This window comes from Pleurodeles waltl, chromosome 3_1 (assembly GCF_031143425.1).
Source record: "Pleurodeles waltl isolate 20211129_DDA chromosome 3_1, aPleWal1.hap1.20221129, whole genome shotgun sequence".
NCBI classification, from domain to species: Eukaryota; Metazoa; Chordata; class Amphibia; order Caudata; family Salamandridae; genus Pleurodeles; species Pleurodeles waltl.
In genome coordinates this window covers 746200184-746227308 of record NC_090440.1, presented here as the reverse complement: position 1 = coordinate 746227308, position 27125 = coordinate 746200184, and the positions used below count along the sequence as shown (strand labels likewise).

General features: G+C 44.6%; 1 protein-coding gene across 2 annotated transcripts in view; it reads right to left on the bottom strand.

Moving 5' to 3' along the window:
* Window positions 1–27125, bottom strand: part of DEPDC7 (DEP domain containing 7) — a 217186-nt gene that overhangs the window by 51871 nt on the left and 138190 nt on the right. The window lies entirely within an intron of this gene.

Genomic DNA, 27125 nt, shown 5'->3' with positions numbered 1-27125 from the left:
CTTGATTTGCAGAACACAGCCTCGACAACGCCACTAGGGTAATGATACAAAATGGATTTGAATAGTTTAGAAAATAGGTTTCTAAATCTAAAAATACATTTGTCTTTTTTTACATACTGTATTGTGTAGTACCATTTTTGAGCTATAAATAGCTGTACAGACTGTGCCTATTTATGGAGTATTTGTCTCACTTAAACCCTAAGATTGTTCAAGATGCATTAACCTCTTCGCTGCCAGGCCATTTCTCTCTCCTGTGCCAAGCTTCTTTTTTTTGGCTATCTGGGGCAATTCACACTTAGTCCTCATAACATTTAGTCCACATAAGCTACCCACGCCTTTTCCAACATCCTAGGCATTCTAAAGGTACCCAGAGTTTGTGGGTTCCCCTGGAGCAGACCAAGAAATTAGCCAAAATACTGATAAAATGTAGTTTAAAAAAAAAAAAAAAAAAATTAAAAAAAAAAATAAACGGGAAAATGGACTGCAGAAGAAAGCTTGTGGTTCCCCCCCCCCCCCCCCTGAAAATGGTATCAAAGGGTTTGCGGTGCTAAAACCACCATCTTCCCAGCTTTCAGGAACAGGCAGACTTGAAATTAAGGTGAAAAAACGCCATTTCTGTCCACGTTTTCTCCTATAATTTTTTCCAGCTATGGCAGATTTTTGAAAGCAATATATTGTCACGTCTGCTGGACTCTTCTGGTTGCGGGGATATGTAGGGCTTGTAGGTTCATCAAGAACCCTAGGTACCCAGAGCCAATAAATGAGCTGCACCTTGCAATGGGTTTTCACTGTATACTGGGTACACAGCAATTCATTTGGTGAAATATAAGCAGTCAAAATAGGTATCAAGGAAACCTTTGTATTTCTGAAATGGGCACAAGATGAGGTGTTGAGAAGCAGCGGTTATTTGCACATCTCTGAATTCCAGGGTCCCGATACTAGCATGTGAATTACAGGATATTTCTCAAATAGACATCTTTACACACGGTCTTACATTTGGAAGGAAAAAATATAAAGACATGGGGCAATAACACATGTTCTTCTATTCTGTGTTCCCCCAAGTCTCCCGATAAAAATGGTACCTCACTTGTGTAGGTAGGTCTAATACCCGTGACAGGAAATGCAACATGAACACATCACATTTTTACACTGAAATCTGACGTGTTTTTTGGAAAGTGCCTAGCTGTGGATTTTGGCTACTAGCTCAGCCGGCACCTACAGGAACCTATCAAACCTGTTCATTTTTCGAAACTAGACACCTAGGGGAATCCAGGATGGGGTGAGTTGTGGGGCTCTCCACAGGTACTGTTACCCAGAATCCTTTGCAAACCTCAAAATTTGGCCAAAAAACAAAACACTTTCCTCACATTTCAGTGATAGAAAGTTTTGGCATCTAAGAGTAGCCCTAAATTACCTTCCGCACAGCATTCCCTCAAGTCTCCCGATAAAAATGGTACCTCACTTGTATTGGTAGGCCTAGTGCCCGCAACAAGAAACGCCCCATAACTAAACATGGACACATCACATTTTTACATGGACAACTGACATTTTTTGTTAAGTGCCTGTCAGTGGATTTTGGTCTCTAGCTCAGCTGGCACCTAGGAAAACCTAGCAAACCTGTGCATTTTTTAAAACTAGTCATCTAGGGGAACCAGGGATGGGGTAAGGTGTGGTGCTCTCACCAGGTTCTGTTACCCAGAATCCTTAGCAAACCTCAAAATCTGGCAAAAAAAAATGTCCCTCACATTTCGGTGCTGCAAAGTTCTGGAATCTGAGGGGAGCCACAAACTTCCTTCCACCCAGCATTTCACGAGGTCCCCTGATTAAAATGGTACCTCACGTGTGGTTAGGACTAGTGCCCACGACAGGAAATGCCTCAAAAAACCATGTGGAGCACTTTGCCTGCGAGCAATCCACTTTTTCTTTGCGTCTCTCCTTTGTGTTCACGCTCATGCGGCCATGACGCTTTGAATCAGCTCGCTTATATCAAATGTTTTACTTTGAATTGTCAATTCAAGTTGCGCGAAAAGCCCAGTTAGGAATTTACAACACTAATTGCTATAACTCGCACAAACTCGAGACCCACTGCATTGCAAATGCTCGTAATAGCAAAGTTCTTGAGCATAGAATTAGCTAATCAGGTACCTCAATACTAACAGTACAATATTCCTGATTTTGTCAATAGGCCAAGGAATGTAAGGAGGTCCACTTCCTCACATCAGGGCACCTAAGCAACAGAAAGTTTAGCAGTAAGTGAATGTTTGTTGGCTAAAGCATTCAAGGTGCAATCTCATGGATATCAGTACTCTGTGGTGGGACAAGAGGAATCTTTGACCACTGCCAAAGCAGGTATGTCCTAGGCATGTAAATCTGCATCTAAGGCCCACCAAGGTTACTTTTGTTGTCAGAACTGCCTTTCAAGACTGGGAGCTACAGGCTTCGAGTAGATGGAGGAGGACCTGCAGTCTGAAAAAATTAGACGACGTAAGAAAAGAAGAAGAGGTTAATACCTGTCCAATTCAGTGGGCATCATGTCTTGCAAGGAAGGGGGAGAGGGATATGCCCTGATTCATCTGCTATTCAACACTAGATTTTCCGAGAAGCGTAGCCTGGAAGATAGTGGGGTGCTCTCAGTGGTCAGGTTTTTGAAAACCTGCAAACTTGGACATATATAGTGAAAGGCTTAGGTAAGCCATTTGAAAACTGAGAATCCGGAAGCAAGTGCAAAACAAGCATTTGCAATGCAAAGGGGCTTTCATTTGCTTGGGTTAGAGCCATTAGCATTGTAAAATCCTAACTGTTGTTTTCTTGCCACAAACTGAAAATGAAAATCAAAACAGTTTTACAGAAGCAAGCCGAGGGACGCCATAAGCGTGAATGAGACAGAAAAGGAAACAGAAGTTCGCTTGCAGTCAAACGTATCAGCAAAAGTGCAATTATCCATGTAACAGGGTCGATGTAATGCAAAGCACTCTACTGCCCGGCGAGATCACGCTGCACAGGAAATAAAAAGATAAAATAGTATAGAAGCCATTCAGAAAACAGAGCCTCGTATGTTTTCAGTAGTTTACCGGTGCTCTCAAGGAGGGCTAAACACCGGAAAAGGCATGACGTATGCATGCCTTTCACTAATGAAACAAACTTATTTTAAAAAGGCAAGCCCACGAACCAACCAAACTGATGGGCTAGATATGGGTGTGGTGTAAAGCCCACAGAGAGATTACAACAGGGGCCAGAACACTTGCACGCTCAACCCAAAATTATTTTGGGTTTGAAGGTTAGAGCTCACAGGCCTTGAGCGGAAAAGACCCAGAGGATGGTTATCACTACCTCAAGAATAGCATAATCTTTGGGATCTGAAGTCAGGATCGAAAATTCTGACTCTTGTGTAAAGAATCTCTGTACATGAATAGAGACTTGTTGCCACTGGGGATTGGGGACCATTTTTAGATTCATATAGGAATTTACTCATCTTTCACAACATCTCTGCTGGATCAGGATAACATAAGAGAAAGATTAAAGTGTGTGTAATTTAGCCAATTGATCAAAGAGATGATTGATTATTTGTTGATGAACAGACAATTATTATTACTACTATAGTCAGCCAGTGACCAGTCTGACTCAGATAATCAACTAGTCTCAGTAGGCACTGAGGCCCTGTTTGACTCATTCCCATCGTATGTCAGTGCTCCTTTCCATTCAATTAAGATTGTTCTATTCGAGTTAGAACTTAAGATCTAATAAGCAAAAACATTGCGACGACAAACTTCAACAGCACCTATTCCCCAGCATCCCCTACCCAACTCCTAACCTCACCCCAGTGGTCCACTGAAATACCATTCATGGCAGCTGCATCAAGGTGAGGGCCACCAGGTGATGCTGGGGCTTGACAGGCAAACATCCTGTGCATGTGGTCTGCTGTATTTGATCTTGCAAGTTCCCACAAGCTCTAGTCTGTATTGCGGCAGGGCTTCTACAAAGTGAGATCACACACCTGCCTTAAACACTATTCAATGTGGTTTCAACTCAACAGAAATGGCAGCGAGGCAACAGCAGTGACCTGCATTCTGTAGGGAAAGATTTACTTTTGGACATACATGAGCAAAGTTTTTCCTGCTGTGAAGCTGGACTTGGTTTGAAAAGTGAGATTCAGAGCTTATTTGCTTGAGGTCGTCAACTTGGAGAAGTGATCTTTGAGTGACATTTCAAAGCTTCTTAATAGACTTGATCAACTTCATTGCTCTTTCTCCTCTGGATAACTAGTCTCAAAGTGAATTTTGGAAATTGCCTGAGTCGGTTTGGATGAAATATCGGATTTGAATCCCGAAGTTTGGTTGAAGATAATGAAGTGTACATGAGTGAGTACTCAGTAAAGTTTTTTTTAAATGTGACATTTGGTAATTTCATGAGTGTTTGGTGATCCTCAACAAGGACATTTAGTAACTTCTTGCGAGAAAGAGTGAGTGTGTTTGAGGACTTCTGAAGTAACACCTCCACTGGAACATGTAATTAAATAGCACATCTAGAGAAAAACTGACCACATACCCTGAAGAACCGGCTGACTAGCATTAAAGCCAGCGGGGACAATCCAATCCTGTGCTACATGGGAACGTGACTTGGGGTGCCCCATTTCAGTCAAAACCTGGCAATATTGTTGCCTACAAACAAAATTGTGTTCCACCAACAACAGGCACAAACTACTCCACTGCAAATACTTAGACCAGGCATACACCACGCCAAGGCCTCTGGCACAGCTAGATTCCTCAAGGTCACATTGATGCCCCAAATGCGCAGTTGACCATGCAGATTTTGTACACCTGGCTTGAAACTATGCTGTTATCCACGCATTTTGGGGGATTTTTTTGCCTGGATATCAACTATGATAGAACACACGTCGACCCAGATCCACTGATGGCGCCTCCTGGGATATGTCAAGCCATTGAGTCCAGGGCAGGGAAGTTTTACTGTCATAGTACTGCTACTGGCTAAGCGATAAATAGCCCTTTACTGCAGCAGGGTCTCTTTCATTGATGATTTGCTGAAACATATGACACTGCAATACTACCAGTGTACTCTTCACCTCATTACAACCAATCTCTAGACCCAAAGACATTTAGTAGCCCCTCCAGACCCAACATTTAACTTTAGGCACTGATGCCGCTGACTAACACAGATAATCCATACCAATCATCAAACCCATGACTGAACACTCAAACTGCATGTTCATATGTTACCCCTTTCATCATCACTATCCCAGGCCACTTCCTCAATTTATCTTCATGATTAGCCTTCCAGATGCATCCTATCTCTAATTTCGCACATTAAATCATATGTTTAAAAGATGTACTTATATGATATGTGCAGCATTGTTTGACTTTGCAAACTGAAAATAAATATGTTAAAAATTAAATAAAAAAACACACAAATGTTACTGGGACGTTATAATTAGGAAAGAATTAAAAATAACCCATAGAAATTGACTAAAAAACAAAAGGTTACGGAGATGCTATACTTTGGTTCAGATACACACAAAACCATAGAGATTGAGAAATTAGTTATACTCAAGAAACAAACTATAACTCGCGCCTCTCGCCATGCACAGTTCTCATTAATAATTTTATTGCAATGTTGTAGTGATATTACCAATAATGTCTTTACTGATGTAATATGTGGGGTAATTAGTACTGCATGGCGAGGGTGCGAGTTATAGTCATCTTAGGACACGAGTGATAGTTCCTGGAGATAAAACAAAAATAACTGGTGAATTTCTATGGTTTTGTGTGTGAGTTAAGTCTAAACCTACTTATAACATCCCTGTAACCTTCAGTTGTTTAGTGAATTTCCAATTTTTTTTTTTTTACATTATATTCTTTGGCAAAGCCCTGCAGTCAACCCCCACATGGTTGTGTGGGGGTTTAAGTGGGTGTGTGAGTGGGTGAGGTAGTGGTTTGGCGGTTCTGAATGGGTGGGTGGTGTAAGAATGGGTATGTGAGTGAGTGTGCAACTGAGTGGGTTATATGTGCGAGGGGGTCTGAAGGGGTGTATTGTGCGATCTGGATTAGACACAGATTGACACAGGGGGCAGCGCGGAGCGCCACAGTGGATCCCCAGATCCTCATGCCCCCCAAAAAACCACCCTCAGAGACCCCTCCATCAGACCCATGGGGCCAGGATACCTCTACCCAGAACGCTCACATCCTACTTAACTTATCTCAGGTTGCTGCCAGCCAATCACGGCATTGCTCTTGGCACATGGATCTAGATATACACACATTTTTTTTTCCTTTAAAAACCCCAAAACTACTGAACAGATTTACACTAAATTACCAAAAGCTATCTTTATGTTTATATTGAAAAGTTGCCTCAAATTCCATCCCACTTTTCCCCAGAAGGGTGCGGAAATACATCTGATAGATATACATTTTATTGCAGCATGCTATTGCGGGAGGTTAACATTTGCTTGGTGGAAAAGGGATATCAGGTACATCTTTTTTCACAAAGGTGGGAGAACTGACAGAGGACAGCATGGCCATGTGCTCCAAATAGCTGGGCCCTTTGAAAAGGCGGCAAGTGGAATAGCAGTGCTGCTCCAGACAAGGACACAAGGAAAGTGCCTACTTCCACAATGCCTCAGCATTTATGTCAGAGTAGCACCATTATGCCAAGAGTAAAATGTGGGCAATTTAAACTTTGCCTCCCCCATGTGGCTAGAGCACGCCAGGACCCCTAAATGGAGGCCTCACAGCAGAAAATACCTTAACCCCTTCAGTGCCATGGACATAATGGTGACGTAGAGTGGCGCAGCGCAGGGGTGTGACGTGCGTAACCATTACGTCCTCGCACCAGCCCAGGGAGGTCAGTAGTGCTTCCTCCCCATGGGACTCCCACCCGGATTCCCCCCGCCCCCTCCCTAGTTATGTCTGACCACGGCAGCATGCACTGACCTCATCAGAGGTCACCCCCATCACCCTGGACAGCATTTCTCTTCCGATCAGGGTAGGGGAGATCCGAGAGACGTTAAAGGAAAGGCTTTTCTTTCCTCTCGGGTCTCTGATCGGGCTGCAGAAATGCCCACTAGAAACCAGGGACTTTGTTGTCTTTTTTATTTACCTATAAGGGGAGCAACCCCTTCGGCAAGGGTCGCTCCCCTGGGGTGCAATTTTATTTGAGACCAATCTGCCCAAAAAGGGGCAGAAACCACTAGAAACAAGGATTTTTTTTTTTTGACAGATGGGGAGCGACTCCTTAGGCAAGGGTCGCTCCCCGTGTGGGCTCATCACTGTTGGCCATTTCTGCCCCCCCTTGGGGGCACATCAGCCTATTTGTGTAAGGCAGAAAGCCCACTAGACACCAGGGACGCGTTGGGACACTGCCATCTAGAAAAATCTATAAGACCTAGACACATCTGAAAACTAAACATCTGGGTGAGTCCAGGGTGGTGTGCTTCATATGCACCCACACCATTTTCTTACCCACAATGCCCTGCAAACCTCCAACTTTGCTTGAAATCACACATTTTCTCCACATTTTTGTGATGGATCCTTCCGGAATCTTGAGGAATCCACTAAATTCCTACCACCCAGCATTGTGCATCTATACCAATAAACATTGTGCCCCACTTGTCAGCCTAAAAACGTTTTTTCCAAACTGCCCTTTAGGACCAACTTTGGTTCCCCCTCACTTTCGACAAGTTTTTGGTTCTTCTGTGTCACAGGCACTTGGCCCACCTACACAAGTGAGCTATCATTTTTACCGGGAGACTGAGGGGGAATGCTGGGTTGTAGGAAATTTGTGCCAGTGCTGTGATCCCACACACAAATGTGGGGAAAATGTGATTTTCTTTTAGCTAAATTTGATGTTTGCTGAGGATTCTGGGTAACTAAAGAATGGGGGATCCATGCAAGTCACACCTCCCTGCACTCCCTCAGTCTGAATTTGGTAGGTTTCCTAGATGGCTGCTGAGCCCAGGACCAAAAACGAATGCAGGTGCTCTCCCCTCGCCCGCAAAAACAGGCACTTTTGTAATTGATCATTTTGATGTGTCCATGTTGTGTTTTGGTGTATTTATCAGGAGACTTGGAGGAATGCTGGTTAGAAGGAAATTTGTGGCTCCTCTCAGATTCCAGAACTTTCTATCACTGAAATGTGAGGAAAAAGTTTTTTTTTTTTTGCCAAGTTGAGGTTTCCTAGATGGTTTTCAATTGAGGTTTTTGCCAGATTTTGAGGTTTGCTAAGGATTCTGGGTAACAACCTGGTGAGAGCACCACACCTTACCCCATCCCTGGTTCCCCTAGGTGTCTAGTTTTCACAAATGCACAGGTTTGGTAGGTTTTCCTATGTGCCGGCTGAGCGGGAGACCAAAATCCACAGCTAGACACTTTCCAAAAGACAAGTCAGTTTTCAATGTAAAAATGTGATGTGTCCATGTTGAATTTCCTGTTGCAGGCACTATGCCTACCCAAAAAAATGAGGTACAATTGTTATTGGGAGACTTGGGGGAAACAGAATAGAAGAACAAGTGTATTTGCCCCTTGTCCTGCTCTACGTTTTTTCCTTCGAAATGTAAGGCTGTGTGAAAGAAAGACGTCTATTTGAGAAATGCCCTGTAATTCACATGGTAGTATGGGGACCCCGGAATTCAGAGATGTGCAAATAACCACAGCTTCAACACACCTTAACTTGTGCCCATTGTGGAAATACAAAGGTTTTCTTGATACCTATTTTTCACTTTTTATATTTCACCAAATGATTTGCTGTATACCCGGTATACAATGAAAACCCATTGCAAGGTGCAGCTTATTTGTTGGCTCTGGGTACCTAGGGTTCTTGATGAACCTACAAGCCCTATATATCCCCGCAACCAGAAGAGTCCAGCAGACTTAACGGTATATTGCTTTAAAAAATCTGCCTCAGCTGGAAAAAGTTATAGAAGAAAACATGGACAGAAATAGCATTTCTCACCTCAATTTCAATATTTTTTTTATTTTAGCTGTTACTTTCTGTAGGAACACCTTGAAGGATCTACACAAATGACCCCTTGCTGAATTCAGAATGTTGTCTACTTTTCAGAAATGTTGAGGTGTCCAGGATCCAGCATTGGTTTAATACCCATTTCTGTCACTAACTGGAAGGAGGCTGAAAGTACAGAAATAGTTATAATGGGGTATGTCCCAGTAAAGCATCAAAATTGTGTTGAAAAATTTGGTTTTCTGATTCAAGTCTGCCTGTTCCTGAAAGGTGGGAAGATGGTGATTTTAGCACCGCAACCTCTTTGTTGATGCCATTGTCAGGGAGAAAACCACATGCTTTCTTCTGCAGCCCTTTTTCCCCATTTTTTTTAAACCTGAAATTTTAGCTGTATTTTGGCTAATTTCTTAGTCTCCTCTAGGGGAACCCACAAACTCTGGGTACCTTTAGAATCCCTAGAATGTTAGCGGCAAAAAAAAAAAAAAAAAAAAAAAAAAAAAAAAAAAGGACGCAAATTCGGCGTGGATAGCTTATGTGGAGAAAACGTTATGAGGGCCTCAGCGCAAACTGCCCCAAATAGCCCAAAAAAAAAAAAAATAAGGCTTGGCACAGGAGTGGGGATAGGCCTGGCAGCAAAGGGGTTAAGCAGCAAACCTAGGGTGCAGTGATGCAACACACAGGAAGACCCCAGAGGGTCACGAATTGTGACAAGCATTGGTCAATAAAATTCGGCCAAAAAAATGGGGAACTTCTGAAGTAGCATAGAGAATATTCACACAAAGGTGAGGCAAAAAAAACATTGAAAGAAAAATCCAAAATAAAAGTAGCAGTTGGTTTCAAAACAAAAGCCTAGACACATGCATAAAAAGGAAGAGAACCATTGTAGATTCACCAAGGAGATGAAGACACCCATACCTTTGCCAAAGGCAGTGTTGCAACTTAGGGTGAAGACTCGACATTGAGCAGTTGGTGGGAAACCATTTATCCAAAGAGGGTAATGGCTAGGTAATCCAGACTTGTGTTGAGAAAGGTGGCATTAACCAAGCAGAGAATAGATAAATGCTGACACCAAGGTGAATCCCAGAACTCAGGCACACACCAACCACCACATCCCAGTTTCTTCAAAAGAAACTTTCAAGCATTCGAGGATCAGGACTGGAATTAGTTGAATTTAGTCACTTGGATTACAGATGGTAGCTGGTGAAATAAGCATTAGAAAGATGGAAGCCAAAAGGAAGCTTCACAGATAAAATATATAGTAATGCAAGAATTTGCGTTGTACAACCTGAAGCACAAGAAGACAGCCCAAAAATCTGTATCTGTTTTGTAAAGCTCTGCTATTACCCCAGCTGGTGTGCTGGCGCTAGATTGACGCTACCCAATGGCAGTTAATGTTTGAATTGCTGGGTCTTTGTTTTTTTTGAAGACAAGGAAGATTGACCGAAGGCAGATAAAAGTTGGAAGGAGGATCCATTATGCAGAAGCAAGTTGAGCAAAATAACCACCTTGCTTGCAGCTCTTAATGCAGAGGACTTTGATCAAGTAAGTTTGTAGTTGTAAAGTAAAATTAGACGTGAGCAAGTAAAATTCTTCTGCATAGATGAGCAGACCCTTTCTAATAAACTGCTTTGTGAGCAAAGCATATAATAGTGAATAGAACTCGATTTTCATAGTCAGACAATCCAGATCTTTTCAGCAGTGAGAAATCTGGGATCAGGCTGGGAGGTTAAGAATGAGCGTGGCTGTAGAGTTATGAATTCGCTGCAGTTTGTGTGATAGGTAATTTGGAGCTCTACTGTAAAAGGCACTGCAGTAGTCCAGCTGGGCGATAAGGCAGAGAACCACCAATTTGCAAACGGTAAGAGGGGGGGGGGTCAGTAGAAGAACTTGCGCAACCGTAATCTGGCACAGGACCTTGTCTCAAGTTTACTGATCTTAGAAGACATAGCTGGCTGTCAAGAAAGCTGCCAAAGATTTCTAGTAGAAGCAGTGGAAAAAGGGGTGAATCTAGTTCAGCTGGGAACCATGAGGAGGTCGGCCGTTGGTGATTCCCTAACTGGAGGACTAGAGTTTTATTCCGGTTAAGTTTTACACAAATGGACTTCATCTAGTCTACAATGTTGGTCATGCAGCCCAGAAGTTTATCTTTGGCTGGGGTACGATTGTAAAAAAATTGACACTAGAATTTGTGTCGCTGGCACAGAAAATTGTTTCAAAGCCTCAAGATGTGATCAGGCCATCTAGGGGATCACAAACTCCTCAGACTAAGGGATTTTCAGCAGAGCAAAAAGATAGAAGGGAAATAATTTCTAACCTCAAAGTCTCAGGTTTAGTAAGCTAAAGTGATGCAGATTCATGTATGCCACAATTGAAAAAGCACCTGATAAATCTGGAATGAGTCTGCATTAAAAGCAGCAGAATGGTCCAAAAGAATCAGTGCAACAGTGATAGCCTAATCCAGGATGAAACAGCTAGTCTGTTGCTGCATGAAGGGCTGACTCAGTGCTGTAATTGGCCCTAAATTGGAATTGTGAGTGGTCCAAGATGTTATTAAGTTAAAGATACTTGGTAATTTCCTCTAGAGTTGATTATTTCCTCTCCAGTAGAAAAGGAGCTCTGAACTTGGGGAACAGCTGTAGCAAATTCCCAGGAGTGAATCTTTTGCCAGAAAATGATACCCATTTGACTCAGAAGGCAGGTGGGTTTCCCTCGAAATATTTGCCTTAAATGCTGGGGCACTGCTGTATGCCCTACATCAGTGGTTCCCAAACTTTTTTGACCCGTGTCTCCAGTTTCCTATTGGCCGATGGCCTCGGCTCCCCACTATGTTATTTTTTTTTGGGTGAGTGGGGGGGATGTAAGCCCAGCCCAGGGAGTACTTCCACTTTTCTCCCTGAAAATAATTGAGATGAAGATATTATAATCATACCTGGTGGCTTGTTTAGCCGTATGCACCTCCCTCGGTTTCACAGCACAGGAGACTCATTGCCTTACACTTCAGCTGAAGCATTTTAACGGTCAGAATTAACCATCTGGGATGGTTGTGTTTCCACAAAAAGCAGTGTAACTGTTTTTCTAAAATTAAAAAAGTATGGGCAGGTCATGAGAATCACAGGACATTGAACCGAGGCCAAAACTCAAACTTGGTTCCCTTGTTTCAAAGTCAGCAGAGTTGGCTGTAACCCCACATTCTCTCCACTTCTCTTTTGGCTTACTGACAGTCAAGGTGAAAAGCACCACAGATTTGTAGCATACCCTTGCAATTATACCGAAGTTCTTCAGCTTACTACAATGTCCTGCACGGCTCAACCTGGTCAACGGTGAAATAAGCCAGTAAGGTTCCTAGTTAAGACACCTGATACCTCCCATACTGACAGTGGTACTGAATATACCTCACATGTGCCATATAATTTACCTGCCTCATGTCCAGCCATCCATTCACTGACAGACTTCAAGTCTTTACCAGATGACTGCACGTGTTCCCCAGAGTATGCTGCAGTCTCTACCAGAGTCAATACAGGGACCTGGTTAGCGGACTCTGTGTTGATGTTGACGAGCAGACATACACCGACAAGAACCACCAGACCTCCATACTAAGACAAGAGCAGGTGCATTGCCTCCAACGGGGTCATCATGAGTGACACCTTGGGAAGCATGTATTGTCTAACATCTGAGGTTTTACATTAGAGACATCTGCTCAGTGTTCATTTACAAGACTGTAATTAAAGCAAAATCATTTTAACAAGTTGTGCACTTTTCAGGTATAGCTTTGCTCAAAAGATCATGATGTTCGAAAAGAACATGCTGTTTCAGAATCCTTGTCATGTTCTTAGAAGCCTGTAAAAAATAATGCAGCGATAGATATAGTTTTCTAATTAGAATGCAAGGGCCGCAAATGGAACTTATCAACAATTTCACAAGTAATAATACATACATTTAATAAATGGGTTATGAGGGATTAGGAGAAGAAAGCATTAAATGGAGTAAGCTGATTTTTGGTGTTTCTTATAATTGCAGTTGGCTTTGGCAGGTAGGCTGGAGAATTGTCAGCTAAGACTGGCAGTGTGATAGAGCCTAGTTGATCCCAGAAAATGTTCTCAGTGATTCCTGATTTCAAAATCTGTATTTATGATTGAAAACCTGTGGCAAACTTCTCGGTATGTTTTTAAATGTATTTGTTTTATATACAGTCAAGTTTGCCTGGCAAAAATTAAGTTGAAGTTTGTACCAAACGTTCTGCATTGTTGGATGAACTCAGCCTAAGCTATCACTGACGTCATTAGGTCTGCTAGTTTGACCCTGCAAGTACTCTCTTTTAGACATGTGTTGTGTGGTGTCTGACTTTCCAAAGTGTAATATTTTGGTACTGGCGCATTAGCTGTAAACACTAAAGGTATAGCCTGAAGGACTTTAAATATTTAGAAAGCCACGCCGGATTCTATGCATAACTGAGTCAAAAGCGAGCAGCCTTTTCCAGTTATTGTGCGCTTGATAATAATGCATGGGTGAAAAGGTCAAAACATAAATACTTTGCAATTTCATTGCTGAGTTTCACTGTAGACACGTCCTTTCTCTCTGCGATTTTACATTAGAGACATCTGCACGGTGTTCATTCATATGACAGAAATGAAAGGAAAATCATTTTAACAAACTCTGCACCTTTCAGGTATAGCTTTCTTCAAAAGATCTGAAGGGGGAGCCAGGGCCTTGACTCTTTCCAATTACACCTGCCTTTTTTTGGGAAGTTCGGTGTTATATTTCCTAGGATGTTATTTGTGATGTCACACAAGGAGAATGCTGTCTGATCTGCACACGAGGGAGAGTGCAGCAATCTGTGTGCTTGGATCACGGCGCCCCTGGCATGTTTTAAAGGTGCCCCAGGGTGCCACGACGCACAGATTGGGAACCGCTGCTCTAGAGTAATACCCAAGAGTGTGTGTGCGCGCCTAATAGGACCTTCCTTCTTGTGCAATATAGAAATTGTTCCTATATTGTGATCACTTGCAATTCACTCCATCGCTGCGAGGAGATTGCTGTTAGAAATAACACTTTTGAAAATAGTTCCTTGATGTCTGGTTTCTGCACCAGGTTAATGGAAGTGTGCACGAGTCTTCACAGTACAAAGTTCGAATCCTATTTAGTAATGGTGATATTCTAAGAGGAAGCATTCCTGTCCTCCTTACAATTTTTTTTGGGGGACTGAATAAAGCCATTCGGTGGCAGCCATTAATAAGCAGTCAAAGTTGCCAGGTGTACTCTTATGGATCAAAGGATAGTGCTGTCTAGGTTAAAGTTGTAAGTCAGTGTCTTGTATTACACACTTTATGGTAGATATTGGTTTGATGCAGAGATGCCCTCGCTACAGTGAAATCAGAGTTAAACTGAAAATTAAACCACCTAAAAGACAACCCCTGGAAGCTCCGCACATCCTGAAGGGGGAACAAACAGTGGGAGTCTGTCCTAGCTGCCAAACATTTAAACTCATCAGTCTCACTACACAGTTGGGCAGGTAGGGGAACCAACATTTTGCTTGTTTTTTTATCTGGAAGAATTTGGGGAGCAGAAAACCACAATCTCCTGGAAAGCGCAAATTGAGGTGGACGGTACCTGCAGGAGAGAGGGAAAAAAAAAAAAAAGAAAAAGAAATGCCCATGCCCAAGAGTTCACTTTCTGCCACGTTCTGCGATGTGGAGTTGTTGGGTTTGGAATAAAATGCCAGACCTGGAATTATGTCTAACGCCGCACGATTACCAATTCCAGGCAACTTTACATGTATATTTCCATGCATATTATCTTTCTCTTTTCAGCAGAAGGACCCTCGGATGCTCTGTAAATCGAAAGCTGCTCTTGGATCCAAAATAGAGTAGAAACAAATGAACACAGTTGGGATATTATAGAATGTATCTGGGCACCCGAGAAATTTCTAAAACAGGTTTAGGAGAAAAAACTTTGAGAATGGCTGATTCAAAGTTTTTGGGGGAGGAGGCATGGGGGCGGTGAGGACCGTTATCACAAGACAATAACATGGCATTCATAATGTCCCTCCAACGTATTTTCTGCCACAGCAAACCTCCAATTGCTTACCTAGTCCAATTTATTGCTCGGGGTTGGGGGGAAGGGGGAGCGGGGTACACTTGCTCATCTGTCAAATGCCCCCCAAAATTTGAAAATACATTTTATTTTTCAGTACCCCATCCTGAGCCAAGTGTCAGGACGGGGCAATTGCTGCTGAGTGGCAGCAGCAGGGAGCTGTGGACTTGTTTAAAGTGCGCATGTCCCTTTGGTCAGCCGTCTTGCGACAGACAGCCTGACTTGTACACTTTAAACATCTCTAACCCAGCTCTCTTAGGACAGCTGGGTTACAGAAAACACAGGCCTCCAGCTCTCGTGAGTGCTGAGAGCCCGCTCCCACTAATCCTGAAGCTTCTTTCATGCTGGTTACCAGTAAGAAAGCAGCGTCAGGATTCGTTAGTGGTGTTGCTTGGTCCTGCACACTGGAGCTTCCAGGAGCAGGGGGATGTCGCGAGGAAGACACCTGCAGATAAGTGACTTTTAAAAAAAAATATTTTTTATTGTGCCACCCTCCCTTCCCCAGCTGTAAATCTAAGCCAGCTGTCACTGGCTATAGATATGTTTCCTGGGTGTGTGGCCTGCGATCGATAGGGAAGGCAGCAGGAATAGGGGAGGCCCCTGGCCCTAGACCCCATCCAGCCCTATCTTACTACACCATAACCCAGAAATGGGGACAAACTGATGTGGAACCAGCCACACTGAGGAGGAGAGAAGAATCGGCAGGCGCCGTTGAACGGGGCCCACATGGTGGTGGTTGGCGGGGCAGAATGCAAACTGACACTAACGTTTTGGCCCAAGAAAATGGAACAGAGGCGCTCGCTCTGATGGAGGAGTCGCTCTTGCCTCATTGCAACTCCAGACCTATATACTTGACCCCACCAGACCTCCACCCTGCCGAAAGGTGGGACTAGTTGGCACACCTCGGCGCTGATCCCCGAGTGACTGAGGAGCGATGACCTCGAGGGGTGGGAGAGTGTACACGGAAGCTCGCCTGGCACCAACCTGGAAGGAAAGTAGCGGCCCGAGCAGGGCAGCTGGTCTAAGAGGAAGCCTGATTACACAGCTGCAGAGTGGCCCAGGCAGCAGGCCAGAGTAAGAAGTCAATGTGAGCACAAGTAGCGCTGACCCTGCTGAGAAACCCCACACGGCCTAGGCCGTGCAACAGACAGAGGTCCCAGAGACATGGACGGCCTGAGGTACAGCCAAGACCAAGGCAGGACTCTGGAGGCCCAGGGAACCATAGAGCGCCATAGTAGAAGCACCCGATCCTAACAGAAGAGCCTAGCAGACTCTGCTGGTAACCAGGTGACTGGGTACCGGGCTCCATCGGACCGCCGAGATACGAGTGATTGAGGATCAACTGTCACACCCTGGCACTGCTCCTCGCCTGGCTGAAGTCCCATCAGGAGAAAAAAATAAATACAGAAGGGTGCTTCCCGCTAGCCACCATATATTGGAGCAGCCCAGGCAGCGTAGCTGGATTAGAAGACGCAAGTGTGCTGCCCAAGGGAAGGGCACAAAAGAGGAACCAATGCGCACCTTCAAGGCACTGACCTGAGTGAAATGGGTTGGCTGCTTGGTGGGAAGCCAAAGTAACCACGCTGGGGACCCTCTACAAGGAGGGGGTGTTTCTTCCCTTTGAGGAACTACTGTTAAGATATGACCTGCCACAGGGACATTTTGTTTTACACAGCGGGCTCATGGTGAGTATTCACAAGCATCAGTGGATCTGGTATAGTAAAACTACCAGGGGCAGCTTACTACCAATACATTCTGACTGCATTCGGGACATTCAGAGCAGTTACTTGTCTATACAGACGATGGGGGGGGGGGGGGGGGGGGGGGAGACATACTAACACCGCTTACTACACAGAAGGGCAAGTACAAAGCGGACCTTGGGCTGGCAATTGGGGACTTGGAATTTTTTTTATACAACATAGCTAAAGCGACCAGAAATGCCTGGTTCAAACTCATCAACTTGTTTGTGCTCCATAGGGCGGACCTCACCCCGTGGAAACTCAATAGGTATTTTCCACCACTGGCAACTGCTTGGCCATGCTGCAGGGAAATGGGAGCAGAATTCTCTTGCATGCTCTGGAACTGCCAAGAGCTAATAGCTTATTTGGGGGGGTGGGAGGGCTTCACAGAGACCCTCTCCACTAGCACGAGGTCCCTAGCACAGCCCAACACGGTCTTCTGGGGTGGTTCACAGCAAAGAACAAAGACACCAGCCACTTCGAGGACTTGCCATTCACCCTTGCCAAGAGGGAGATCGCTCGTCATTGGAAGAGTCTGAGAGGCCCCAGCTTACATACATGGAAACAAGAATTCAGAAAGTGGGTGAATTACAAGGCAGAGGTGAGACTTCGGGATGCGAAGAAGGGAATGGGTTTCCTGGAGGTAGTTCAGGCCGTGGGGTGGGGGGGGGGGAGGAAGGAGAGGTAGGGGGAGCACTTGTGGATTCCTTGAAGGAACAAACTATTGATCGCTAAGCAAAGGCCGAACGTACTCAACAGGCAGGCTGCTGCTTATAGTAAGAGTGAAGGACCTGGAGGCATTCTCGGCATTAATAACTCAGAAGTCATGGGATGAAAGTCATGATTGACGCATAGAAGGACGCTAGGTGGGCCACCTCATCACTCAATAACCAAAGCACTTGATGCACTGCGAGGGGAAGGGCGGAAGAGGGAGTTCATGGGAAGTAATAAATGCGGTTTTAGGATGGATTATCATAAAGTGAATAAGATTCTTAGATGGTATAACAGAGCTGATGCAAGCAAAATAAAGGACATCTGAATAGAGATGGTGAGAGATCCGAGCAGAATAAGAACAAGATGAAAATAAGTGTGCCAAAGAAATCACTTTTTTGTTTTTTTATACTGTGTTGAAATCATTTTGGAACGCAATAAAGTTTGTTTAAAAAAACAAAAAAAAACTATAAGGTATGTTTCTGAGGAAAGCCATAGTCGCACCTTTTTTCCCCTAGTAGAATGTGCTTTAGGAATACCAGGTAACAGTCTCTGCTTTAGCATAGCATGTTTGTATACAGTTTAGTAACCAAACTGACTTCAGTAGACATACCGCAAGGTTGAGTGACTTGGGGGTCTGGATGTCTGCTCTGTCCTTGATTTTGAGTGAGAGAGTCCAGCCTGTTGGGGGAACTTCTTGTGGAGAACTGAGAGGTCCAGAAGTGTGGTGAACCATGGCTACTGCGCTCAGGTGGGAGCTATAAGGATCATGATGAGGGATGTCTGCCTGATCCTCCGAATCAGAAATGGAATTAGAGAGAGGTGCACAAGCATAAGCAAATATCCACAACCAGTTCACCTATTGAGTGTTGCTCTTGGATAGAGGGTGTGGGTACCTGGAGGCAAAACTTTGGCATATTACGTTTTCTGCTGTGGTGAAAAGGTCTATCTGAGGAGTTCCCCAATTTAGGAAGTATTTTTGGGGGACTTGCAGGTGGAGTTCCCATTCGATGCTGCATCCTGCTGAGCAGGTCTGCAAAGTTGTCCATTCCTGGGAGATACTCTGCCACCAGATGAGTGTGGTGGTAGAGAGCCCACTTCCATATTGATTGAGAGCGTTATGACAGTTGGTATTGTGCCCCCACCTCAGTTTCTGTAGGTAATACATGGCTGTTATTTTGTCCATGCAGACTAAGATAACCTTATGAGACAGGTAAAGAAGGAATATTTTCAGGGCTAGAGCTTGAGGTAATTGATATGCAGGGATTAGTGACAGATTACTGAGGCTCTGTACTGTGAGGTCTTGAAGGTGAGCGCCCCAACCAGTCAGTAATGAATTTGTGGTCAGAATGAACTGAGGCATAGGGTTCAGAAACGGCTGCATTTTCAACAGGTTGGTGTGTTCCACCATTGCAGAGAGGTGAGTATGGCAGACTAAAACTAGATCTTCCAGGTGACCCTGTGATTGAGACCATTGACGAGACGGACACTGCTGTAGGGGTCACATGTGGAGTCTGTCATGGGGTACAATGGCAATGCAGAACACCATCATCCCTAACAAGCACATAATAGTTCTGACTGTGTATATGCGATTCTCCTGAAATTGGGGGAGTAGAGAATGAGGACGGAGTTACTCACTGCTACCACCTTTGAATGTAGGGCAACAAAATGTGCCCTTTTATAAGGGGGACTGAAGCACACTCATGGCCTTTGCAGTGTATCTTTTTTCAGCTTCTGAAGGGTGGAGTCCACTTGATGGCCGAAAACGTGCTCCTTGTCGAAGGGCATATTAAGCACCACTTGCTGGACCTCTGGTTTGAACTCAGAGGTATCAAAGCCATGCGTGTCTCCTTATTAAAACACTAGTGTTAATACCAAGTAGAGCTGTATCTGCAGCATCTATGGCACAGCGAATGGTGGGGTTTGTGAATATTTGGCCCTCTTGCAACAATATGCTGCCCTCTTTTGCGGTGCTCATCTGGGCGAAATTGGAGGAGTTCTTCCAATTCATCCCAGTGAGCCCCGTCAAATCGAGCTAGGAGGGCCTGCGAGTTGGCAATACACCAATGATTGGCTGCCTGTGCAGCCAGCCTTTGCCGGCAGCATCCAGCTTTTTTACATTCCTTGTCTATAGGAGTCCTCTGTGGCCTGACGGTTTGCCCATTTCCTTGCAGTTGTGGCCACTATAGAGTCTGCAGGGACCTGGGATCTATTGTATAGTGGGCCAGATGGAGCAGGCTTATATTTCTTGTCTACTTAAGGGGGTGATAACCCTAGAGTGGGCAGGTTCTCTAAAATATGGTTTGCTTGATTAAGAATACCAGGAAGAATGAGAAGAAACTGTATATCCCCATGAGTGGATGTAAGGGTATCGAGCAGGAGGTCGCTGTGCAGCTCAACATTATGGAATGCGGCTGCCCGAGGTGCTAACTGCTGGTAAGATGTATTATCCTCTGGCAGGGAGGGTCATGCGGGGTACAAATCTGGGTCAGTATTTACGTGGGATCATAGTCATAGGTGTCCCATGGTTCTGGGTCCTGCTGTGTCCTCACCCAAATCTGCCCGAGTATACGCTGGGGAACCCTAAGGTGTCAGATCTCCTGTAATGGGTGAAGCAGGTGAAGGAGGACAGGAGGGAGATGGAAAAGAAGCAGGTAGTGAAAGAGGTGGAGAAGATGGATTAGGAGAAGGAGGAGAAGGAGGTTTGTGAGTTGGGCTGGTAGCCTTGTCCTTGGTGACCTTCTTTGGAGGTGAAGTGTCCAAAGACTCTTGGAAGGACAGTTTCCTCTTCAACATAACACAGGGATAATCAATAATGCACCCTGTGCTCTCCTGGATATGGATGCGGCGCTGTCGAGTATCCATTCTCTCCAAAATTGTTTGATGCCAACATTTTCAGTCAGTGTCCTTTCGTCAGTACTGAAGCAGAGGTGTAAGCTGGTGGGCTCAGAGCCGAAATACTCGGAGTCGAAAATCAGACCGAAAGGGCAACAATGTCACAGTCCAAGGTTGATGCTAAAGATGTCTTGGTTATTTTTGGAGCTGAGCCAAAGGGAGGGGCAGCCGAATGAGTTTTTTGGATTGGACCATGGCCTGGTGGTAGTGGCACCTGGCGATCTCTGCAAAGGGCTTTTTAATAGCCCTAGGGTGGAGAGGAGGGGCCATGGTACTCACCGGCTTTGCGGATGTCACCTTGTGGCTTTCGATATCGGACTGCACGTCGGAGCCCTGGACAAAAAAAGGCCTCTTGTTCTTGCTCCTCCTGGGTGTGTTCTTCCCCAAAGATGTCCAGGGTGTCGTCCGGAGTCTTGTGTGCTATCTCCAACCGGCGAGCTCTTCGGTCCCCAAGGGTCGTCTTTGACGAGAAGGACTTACAGGCATCACAGGTAGCTTCCTGATGGTTGGGGAAAGGTACAAGTTATACACCAGATGTTGATCGGTATGGGGTAAATTTAAGTGGCACAGAAGACAGAAACAAAACAGTGTGTTCCATCAGCTCAGCATATTTTTTGTTGTTGCGTGGTAAGGTAGGCCTAAAGCGAGATGGAAATATGTGATAGAGAAATAATACCGTTGATGAAGACCGAAGGAAACATTTCGAGCTGGAGCAAGTCGATAGACAGCGCGAAAACGCATGCCTGAACCAGACGGCAGAGGAAAAAATAAAAACTCAAATAAATGAGTCGATGCCCATGCGCAGTATCACCGTGCTCAATCCTGTGACTCAGACAAATGCTTTTTTGAAGAAAAACAACTTGCAACACTCTGGATACAAAACTAAATGGCAGGAGTATGCAGAGCTACAGCCGCACATGCCATTGAACATATCTTAAGTGTAATTTCCCCCTTGGGAGCACATAGAGTTGTTGAGTTGGGGATCTCTGAACTCACAATTAATTTTTTTTTTAACTAAGTTTGAAAATGCCACTTTCAGAAAGTGGGCATTTTCTTGCTTAACCAGACCTCGAAAAATCTACTTGACCACTCGCAGTTGGGAGGTTTTTTTTTTAATGAGGTGGAGCTATTTTTAGATTCTACTCGACCCTTCTGGCGAGTGGACAAAGAACAGGTGTTCTGTCAGAAACTGAATTAGCAATTAAGATGCCTTTAAATCTTACACATTTGCTCAATGTTCAGAGAAAGAGGTCAAAAGTCAGTTTGTCTTCTTGCAATGAAAATACTTTTCCTTGTAACTGCAGAATTCCAGGATTTTGTAAGGTAAACTGTTTGACCTATGTGAAGTGAAAGGCTTTTGGTATCAGCCTGTTCTTAACACACAACATTTATGTAACTAAGTAAACTTCACAAACATTTCAAAATATATTTCAGAAGCTGTGAAAGACCATTTTTTGTACTTGTGTGTGATGAAAAAATATTTTAATAGGATGAAAAAAAGTCAGAACACTTTACTTGGTGATGTGCAAATGATAAATGATTTCTGAAACCCAATTTTCACAGATTATGGTTAATACATTTTATAGTGATCAGTAAAGCTGAAAGTTAGCGGGAAGGTTTTTGGAAATTTCCTGTCTGTAAATGTGTGCTACCACATCATGCTTTAGTAATATATTTATTACAAGTGAGTGTTTAAACAAACTGAGAAACACTCCTGCCCTGATGGCAAAGCTGTTAATGAACTAAGAGGCAAGTCATGCATGATCATGTGTACACTATATGTGTGCTAGATTTATTATACATGGAGCACACGTTTAGTATATTTAATCAAACATTTTTTTTTTAACAGCAGAAATGCTGAACTCACATATTTGAAGGTGCACTCATGTGAGAATGAAGATAAAGGCAACGGTAAAATACAATATTTGCCTAGGATCACCCAGAGACCAATTTCCAGGTCAATTACATTACAGTTAGGTCGAGTAGTTTATTCAAGCTACTCGACCGGCAGGTCTAAAAAAAAATTATGATTTTTCTAGGCCTGCCTCTGCCTGTCTGCTGAATACACATCTGAGTCAGGATGAGAGTGAGGATGTTTATGGATTCACTCAAGACAGTCACTCAAAGGGAGCAGAGGTGTGCCCTGCATATCCCGATGCCCCATCACCAGGCTGATGGGTCTTCCTGAGCTAGAGTGGTGGGAGGAGCAAACACTTGCACCTGAATAGGCTGTGCCTGTCCTCTCACAAAGCAGTCTCCAACCCACTGGAGTGTATTTGGGGCCAGGGCAGGGATAGACAGGGCTTGTGCACTACAAAGACTTCTCTTTGAAGTTTGCCTACATCAAACACAGAAATGGTATAGGTACTGGACCTACGACACCCCTGAGTTGGAACACTTCTTGACTGACGACAATGTGCCAGGAAGAGCTGGATGCTGTAGGGGGGTGGGTTGGGCAGGGGGGGGGGGGCTGTCACTCCATTGCTTTGTTGTGCTGGCCTGCTGCGTTTGTCCTCAGAGTGAAAGGACTGGGCTTTGCTTTCAACATCCTGCATTCTGAAGTTCTCCAAGGGCTTGAACTGAGCTTGCCTCGTGTTAAGAAGTCTCAGGGCCATCAAAGACTTTACCTGCCAGCATCTTGGCTCTCTTGCTGAGAGGCAGAAATGAGGCCTCTAGTTAGCAGCGGTAGACACCCTTGTCCAAGTAGGGACCACAATCCTAGTCATGGTAAGTCGGACACAAACCAGATTTCCTGTGCCCGCCTTCTGGTAGCTTGGCACTGAGCAGTCAGGCTTAACTTAGAAGGTAATGTGTAAAGTATTTGTGCAATAAATCATACAGTAACAGTGAAAACACCACAAAAATACAACACACAGGTTTAGAAACATAGATATTTACCTGAATAAAATAAGGTAAAAACGACAAAGACCCAATAAGCACAAGCTGAACTATCACTTTCAAAAGGTTTTGAACGATTCTCAATACTTAGAAATCAATAGTTGTTTCTTTGTAACACACAGTACACACTGCAAGGGTTTGCATTGTTTTTCCAGCACGCAGTCTTGGTTCCTCACTGAGATGCGGGGCTATTTTAACACCCAGGGACAATGCGTTGAAAGTCCTTGACCCACTGGTAGAAGGAGCAGACGCTGCTTCGATCAGGTAGGCGATGCATCTAACTTTCCGTCGCAAGGCAGGTGCTGCATCGAATTTCCAGTCGAAAAGTCGGTGCTGCATCGTTCCAGTCAGCAGTGCAGCGGTTTCTCAGCCACAATGCCGGCTTCAAAGCAATGTTTGCAGGAGCTGCGGTGGTTTTTGACGCACGCGTTTTTGTTCGCCCTGACATTTCAGAAACAGGATGCAAGCTCAATCCAAGCCCTTGGAGAGGACTTCAGGAGGAAGGCAGGGTCAGAACCCAGCAGGGCAACAAGTAGGGCAGCAGTCCTTCTCAGCAAACCAGTCCAGATGTGTCCTTTGGGCAGACAGTTCCTGACACAGTGCAGGTCCAGAAGTCTCTGATTTGGTGGGGGTCAGAGAACCATTTTATTACCCAAAAATGCATATGAAGTGTGTTGGGGGGGGGGGGCTTCAAAGAGTAGTTTAGAAGTGCACAAGTTCCCCTTTCAGCGTGTGTGTGTGTGTGTTTTTAGTCCTTTGTGTGAGAGCAGGCTCCTGATCTTTGAAATTTAAGTGTGAGCCCCTATCCACCCTTCAAGCCCAGGAAGACCCATTCAGTATGCAGTTTAGTTTAGAAGTGCACAAGTTCCCCTTTCAGCGTGTGTGTGTGTGTGTGTGTGTGTGTGTGTGTGTGTGTGTGTGTGTGTGTGTGTGTGTGTGTGTGTGTGTGTGTGTGTGTGTGTGTGTGTGTGTGTGTGTGTGTGTGTGTGTGTGTGTGTGTGTGTGTGTGTGTGTGTGTGTGTGTTTTTAGTCCTTTGTGTGAGAGCAGGCTCCTGACCTTTGAAATTTAAGTGTGAGCCCCTATCCACCCTTCAAGCCCAGGAAGACCCATTCAGTATGCAGATTAAGGCAGATGTGACAGTGTCCTGTGTTTGTGATTGTCTGGGTGGAATGCACAAGGGGAGCTGTCAACAAGCACAGAACAGACGTGGATTGGAGACAGGATGTAAGCCACAGATGGCAGTAAGTGCAGAGAATCGCCACTTTTTAAAAGTGGCATGTCTAAAATAGTAATATTAAATCCAACTTCACTACCCAGGATTTTCTATTACCATTCTGGCAATATCAAACATGACAGGGCCACTCCTTCCAGATCGGAATCTTCCACTCAAGTGTCTGAGAGGAGCAGACCTCACATTAGTGGAAAACAAATTTAGGAGTTTTCTGCTAGCAAGACATGTAAAACATGTAATTACATGTCCTGCCTTTTGCCTATATAGCACTTTGCCTTATGGGTTACCTAGGGCCTACCTTAGGGGTAACCTATATGTAGGAAAAGGGGAGTTTACGGCTTGGCAAGTAGTTTTTAATGCCAAGTCGAAGTGGCAGTGAAACTACACACACAGGCCTTGCAATGGCAGGCATGAGACATGGTCAAAGGGCTACTTATGTGGGTGGCACAGTCAGTGCTGCAGGCCCACAGGTAGCATTTAATGTACAGGCCCTGGGCACATTTAGTGCACTTTACTAGGGACTTACAAGTACATTAAATATGCTAATTGTGTAGGAACCAATGTTACCATGTTCAGGCGCGAGTGCACATGCACTTTAGTACTGGAAAGCAGTGTTAAAGTGCGCAGAGTCCTAAGACCAGCAAAAACAGTGTCAGGAAAATGGAGAGAGGCAGGCAAAAAGTTGGCGGATGACCACCTTAAGGCTGTCAAGTTAAATTCCTGACCTCACACATAGCAGTCTCCAACCCCCTGGAGTGTCTGGGGGCAGGGAGAGGCAGGGTCTTGTGCACTACAAAGACGTCTCTTTGTGTGCCTTATTCAAAGACAGAAATGGTATAGGTACTGGACCTCTGACAGAGTTAGAACACTTCTTGATTCAAGACATTCTGCCAGAAGAGTTGGATGCTGTAGGAGGGACTGTCACACTGTTGCTTTGTTGTGCTGGCCTGCTGCTTCTGTTTTAGGAGTGAAAGGACAAGGCTTTGCTTTCTACATCCTGCTTTCCAAAGTTCTCCACTGGTTCGAACTGAGCTTGCCTCCTGTTGAGAAGTCTCAGGACCATCAAAGACTTCCCCTGCCAGCATCTTGGCTCTCTTGCTGAGAGTCCCGACTTGCCAAGTGGTGCCAAACCCAGTCGCTGGGCTCTTGGAAGTGAGCTCTGGTACAGCCAAGAAGAAAACAAGGGCATCGACTCCAGAAGGACTTCTGAACTGGCGCAGTTGTCTGACTCTGCATCACCACCTGCACCGGAGCCGTGGTCCCTGCTGAGTGCAACGACTGTGCAACACAGGCCCGACACTGCCACAGCTCTTCTGAAGACCCACCACAGCATGAGTCCAGAGTACTGTGTCACTGACGTCTGTGACCCCAGACTCTGTTGCAGCATCTGTGGCCCTGTGGTGTTGTCGCAACACCACAAAGCTGAAACCTCGCATCTTCACCTGCTGGATTCTTCAACACTAACACAGCATCACCTCCCCTGCAACCATAAGGAACAAACGCCACACCTCCCCTGCCTAGCAGTAAGGAACCAAAACCTCACCTCCCCGGTGCCAGTAAGGAACCAATGCCGCAGAGGATTCAGCAACACCTCACCTCTCCATGCAAAGTCTTTGTGTCCTCATTTTCCAAGGTACTGTGTTCCTGGGGTCCGTGTGACTGACTGGCCCGCACTTCCTCTGGCATACAACTGTTGGAAACGACTCCGTCAAGACCTTGTGATAGCCCCAGCTGGAGCTATTGTGTTTCTAAGCGCTATACTAAAATTTTATCTTTGAAAATTTGTATCTTCACTTGTGTATGTTGGATTTTTGTTGTTTTGGACTTGTACTCAGATAAATATTGGCTATTTTTCTAAACTGGTATTGAGTATGCTTGTGGTCTTTCACTGGGTTACTGTGCATGTGTACAAATACTTCACACATTGCCTCGGAAATGGGCCTGACTGCTTGTGCCAAGCTACCAAGGTGGTGAGCAAGGGTTCTCTTAGCTGTGCAGCTCCCTTACCCTGGCTAGAGTGAGGGTCCATAGTTGGACAGTGTGCAAACCACTGCCAACTACAGAGCCCATTTCCAACACTGACAGTTTAGCAACCTCACTGCCTTCATTGAGCATACTAGACCAATATTGCTTTAAGAAGGATAAAAACAGGACACACTAGTCTAGTTTACAACATTTTAGATACAGGTACTCATCAAAACCATGGATTAGCCCTTGCCCAAATGAATGACAAGTTTGCCTTTCAAAGAGTGAACTGGGAATCAACTGAAATTTGCCACTCTCCCAAGTTCTCATTTCTTAGTACCATCCTTTTCTATAGCTATGTCCTTTATTTTAAAAGAAATACTGTCACCAAAAAATATGCATTTTATCTGGGTGAAGAACAACCCAGGAGAGCCAACAGACTGATACAGCTGCTGTGATCTACTGACTTTCAATTAGATTTTTTTTCCCACCAGGGATAGGCTGACAGTGATCATAAACATGATAAATTATTTCCAAGGGAAGGCATTGGAAGAAACTAAATATTTGAATTTAATTAAGCATGGCTCTGAAAGAAATTAGGACTTTATATGCATATCCAAGAATACAT